This window comes from Pinus tabuliformis, chromosome 1_2, assembly GCF_031772625.1.
Source record: "Pinus tabuliformis cultivar Carrire ecotype Pingquan chromosome 1_2, CPIR1, whole genome shotgun sequence".
Classification (NCBI taxonomy): Eukaryota; Viridiplantae; Streptophyta; class Pinopsida; order Pinales; family Pinaceae; genus Pinus; species Pinus tabuliformis.
This window is the reverse complement of record NC_142298.1, coordinates 534,423,021-534,428,264: the sequence shown is the minus strand read 5'-3', so window position 1 is coordinate 534,428,264 and position 5,244 is coordinate 534,423,021. Positions and strand designations below refer to the sequence as shown.

The following is a 5,244-nucleotide window of genomic DNA, read 5'->3' as shown; positions in this document are numbered from 1 at the left end:
CAATTTCATGTGTGTCAAGTAAGTCACAAATAATCAACCCTCACATGCTCTCTAACTCTCTAACCTCTAAAATTACATCACCAACCTTCCAAAATCACATATTTTATAAAGTTAGTTTTCAGGTTATTTGTATTCCATGTAAGAATATGAAGTGAATAGGATTGACTCTCTACATTCCTCTCATTCATTTCTAAACTCTTGATATTTTGAATATAAGAACACAAATAAGTGCTCAAATATTATATTCAACCATATATAATGATTAAATACATCAACATCAACATAATGCCAACATATGCAAGCATGTGGCACATTATAGCATCATAACACATGTAAAAAAATCACTAAGAAAAATGAATGAAACATATGAAATTAATGCATCACTCTCTAAAGTCATACATCTCTTTTGCAACATCTTGTATCACTACTTCTTCATGACATTGCCTAAGTAGCCTTGAGTCTAGCCTTTGCTATCATGGAGTTTTCCTTTACATTTGCCTTGCATCACAAGAATGATCATGCTTTTGTATTTCCTTGCATATCTGCAATGACATGCCTTGTTGTTGCTGCTCCTTTTCCTTGTTGTTGCTCCTTTGTGAACATGCCATATCACCTATTACTACTCCTTTGTTGTTCCTCTACCCAAGCTTCCTTTGTTGTTCCTATGCCCCAGTTGCTCATGCATACCTTGTTGCTCATATTGCTTCTATGCCATCAATGACAACAATACCAACACTCGCTACCCATTGATATCTCTTAGCGCACTATTAGCAAACTGCAAGGCTCCATCTAGCGAGATGACATCATTCTAATGTTACCTACACCACGTGTCGACCAATGATTGGTGAAATGTGTCACCTATAAATGGGCCTTTTGGGTGCCAAAAAATGCCAAATATTACTGCCGTGTGTCCACCACTAATTGGCATATGCTAAAATCACCTGTGACTGATTAAATACTACCACCTCTCCTGACAAAGGAGAGAGAAAGGGTCCTCGAGACCTCGATTTTATGATTAATTTAATTTTTAAGTATTTTATAAAAAACCTCGGGGTTCGAGAACTCAACACCACCAGGTCCCAAGGTGGTTCTCCACTTTTTATCTATGCAATCGGCGGTATCGGAAACCACCACCCGTGGCCTCCAAGCATGATAATACTACCGTCTAAAGTCTCGTCGGAATGTTTCCACGTCGCCTAATGCCTATCTCTTGATGCTTAACCTTATGATCCCCAAACAATATTTAGGGCTCATGCCTTTCTAGGCTCACCCTTAGCGGGATGAGCTATCAAGTGGGCTCCTCTTTTCACTTCCCATTAGACGACACTTTGCTAATATGCCCTGACGCCAGTCTCTAGGTCCATTCCTTTTGTGCCCCAAAAGGGCTGCATCGGGATGAATACCATTGGGATATACCTCTACCAGGATAGCGTCATATGCTAACATCATCCTGCTCCATGCATCCTATAGCTTACACTTATACTCCATTACCGTATTGTCAAGGTAACTTCATTTGGTGGGTTCCACCAACGCCCAATAGACATGCTCCTCACTGTTATGTTGTCCATCCATGTCAACCCAATCCTCTGTCTTTCAGCTTCGCTATGCTTTGCTGTCGGGTTTTCCGCTTATGCCATCTTCAGCTATGCGCCAAAAAATCATCCAACCACCTTTTAACTCTGCTATATTTGACTTAAGGTCATCAAAATTTGTTTGACTCTATCTTTTGAACTAGGAGGCCATTTTTAGACTTCCACATACCACTGAAAATATTTTCTAGAGCTCTTCCCATATAAGTGGGTTTCACCTATATCTGATATGATCCCCTACACAAGAAATGGATCTAAAGTATCTGCAACTTCCTGATACCATGCTAATCTTTTCACAATTGATCATTTTCCATGCTTTTCCTTTACCACCTTTTCCATTACCTTTTCCATCAATCTTTTCCTTTACCAATATATTTTTAGTTTTCATTGATTTCCTTTGCCAATCTTTTCCATTGGCTTTACCTTTGTCTTTCCCATCAATGACAACATATTTCCAACAAATTGTAAAACAAGGGTTGGAGCCCCTTCCATTGGGTGCTGGTATATATTTGGGTTTGCAGCTCTATTTAATTGTAGTTGATAAATCAAGGAGTTGTAGATTCATGTTATCTATAGCCAAAGAATTGTATCAACAAGTTGTAGTTTTCCTTATGAATGAATTGAAGAGAAGTTTTAAAGAATTTGTTTGCTCCTTGTGTGTTCCATTGTGATTGTTGATATTGTTTCTTGTCATGTTTATTTAAATTAGTTGTTGAAGTACTTAATGGTATCATAGTGTTCTTGTACAAGTTAAAGAAAATTTTTAAATTGGTATAATTCCTATAATACAGATTCACCCCCCTCTCAATGTTGTCCTAGTTTCCAAGATTTTTCTTTACGCCCAAGTTATCTTTCTTGTCTACTACATCCAAAACCTCATTGTTTGAACTAAGACCTCTTTAAGTTTTCTATCTACCTCATGTTCCTTTAGAGACTTCCATTTTGGGTTAATTCTTTTTGCTAATCTCTTTTCTGGTATATCAATAGTCATTTCATGCTCATTTGGTTGCTCCTGTATAATCATCAAACCATTCTGGTTTCCTAGATTCTCTAGAATCACACATTGATTCACCCCTAGTTTAGATGGCTCCCTTTCCTGGGATTGCACTAATGTCGACTAGGTATTTGGATTACAACTCAATTTAATTTTTTTGGAGGTCATTTCTTGAAATTCATTTTCTTCTTCCATCTCTTTCCTATCCTGAGCCCTTACTAAGGTTAATGGGAAATCTCTAATAAAATGTTCATACTCATGACATACCCTGCATTTAAACAACACATGTGTGTAGTCCAATGGTTGGGTCCAAACCAAATCATGATATTCTAGCTCAATATATTTAGGGAGAGCTTTAGAGATGTTGATATAAATTATGGCATAAAATGCATGCTTCCTCTGCTTAGTAATTTCCGATATTTTCAGAAAGTCCCCAAGAACATTTCCAATACCTTCCAAAATCTATGGTTCCCAAAAGCCTCCTAGAAGGGAAAAAATCCATACCCATATTGGGGCAGCTAGAAATTGTTCATTTTTTGGGTTATAACATTCTTCCCGAAACCTCATAAATATCCTATAAGTTTTCATAAAATATGGACCCTTTTTAAAAACTATCTTCCTATCATCAAGATTTGAAAAAATAATTGTAAAGAAAACCTTTATCTCTTAATCACAACTCCATAGACCCCTTTCGAGCACAATTTTAGTTGGATTCATTTCAATGTCCCTTATTCTTGCATCCAAATGCCCATCAATTTACAAATCAAGGCATGAATTTTCATAAATTTCTGAGATTTATCTAACTTATTGTTCGGATAACAAATTGTGGATTTGTAGTCACTTTTGGCAAACAAACTCTCTACATAGCTTTTGAGCATCAGACATTACATTGCGATAGGAGGGGGTTTCACCCCTCATCGGGTTATTACTCATTGGGCCAATCAAGATAGATCGGCTGGAATTGGTTTACTAACCTACAGTGCTAGCTAAATACGACCCCTTCCGCCTACTTTTTTAAAGAAATTTGTAGAACTCTAACAAAATTTCCATTTATAAATTATTATTATAATTGTTATTTATATAATTTAAATCGTTGGTAAATGTAGATGGATATTAATACACGATAAATATAAAGACATTTATTTTGTTATGCATTACATATTACCAAAATTTAAAAAATCATAAAATTTAGTTAAGTTATAACTTTATTTTAAATTACTATTATTACAAATTATAAAAGGAATTAATATATGACTTAAACATATATGCATTTAAAAAAATGTAACAATAATCGTAAGTATAAAGATTTATTCTCATTTTATCGTGGCTTACAATACTATTTGTCCAAAAAACCATAACTAATTTCATAGTTAAAATAATTTTCTATATAATTGTGACAAATATTTTTGAGCTGAGAGGCTCATTGTACAACCCAATATATGTGTAATGTCATATGTGCTCAATGTGGAGTTGACACATATGCATTTTAAAATAAAAATAAAATATTCTTTAAATTAAAAATAATGTCACCTATAATCAAAATAATATATATATATATATATTATTGGTTCGATGTCACGATGAACCACACTAGTTGGTTCGAAACGCGTCGACAAATGATTTTCCATGTGATTTTCGCCGAAATCTTTCTCTAACATAATATGGATCACAGAAGCCTAAACTCCATTATATATATATATATATATATATACATATTTCATTAGAGAAGATTAGCATGGCCTCTGAGCAAGGATGACACATAGAAATCCAGAAATGGTTAGCTTTACTTAAAAGCATTATAAAATGTAGACCCACTGTAACTCTACTTGTTTTATTGGTTGTTAATATTACAACCCAATATAAAAGAGAGATGATAAAAATATTTCACTCTCACTCTCATTTATAAATTATATCAACTTTTAATAAAACAAAAAACAAATAAAATGGATATTAGTTATATTTTTATATTTCAATAAGATATATAAATAAATTATTTTAAAATCCATGCTAGCTAATTTATTTTAATATCAACTTTTATATATTTCAATGTGCAAAGAGAAAGTAAAAAGATTTAATTTCTTCTTAATAACAATAATAAGAGGAGATCTGCAATTTATTCAATTCTTAATATAAAATTAATATGTTACATTTAAAAAAATATTAATAGTAATTAAAAAAATCGATTTGCATCATAACTAAAAATATTTAGATATATAAAATTAACTAATAGTGAAATGTATTTAAAAATATGTTAATAGAAAATGTAGAGAGAGACCATCATCTATCAAGTCTCAAGAGGGATGTAATCCTTGGAGGTGCAATTTTTTAAAGTTTTTCACTATAAAACGTGTTTGCACCTCGAGATTTGATCCCTCTAGGCCCTTGCTAGATTCCTAGTTAAGATGGATCTATATTGGTATGTACAATTGCGCAGAGATGCACTCTCTAGCCTAGTGTGGAAGAGATGTGTCATGTTATGTGAGCATTTTGACTTAGTCGAATATATATATATATATATATATATATATATATATATATATATATATATATATATAAAATAAAAATTATAATTAATAATTAAATCCATCTTAACTCCTGATCTACCAAGTCCCTAAGAGGGATCAAATTTGAGGTGCAAAAGTGAAAAGAAATTCCAAGTGG

The 5,244-nt window shown here is 33.1% G+C and overlaps 1 non-coding gene across 1 annotated transcript; it reads left to right on the top strand.

The window, feature by feature from the left end:
* The first annotated feature begins 4,271 nt into the window (after positions 1–4,271).
* LOC149206697 (U6 spliceosomal RNA) lies at positions 4,272–4,371 on the top strand. Its single transcript, XR_016253201.1, has one exon. It is a non-coding gene; the product is annotated as a U6 spliceosomal RNA (small nuclear RNA).
* The last annotated feature ends 873 nt before the right edge of the window (positions 4,372–5,244 follow it).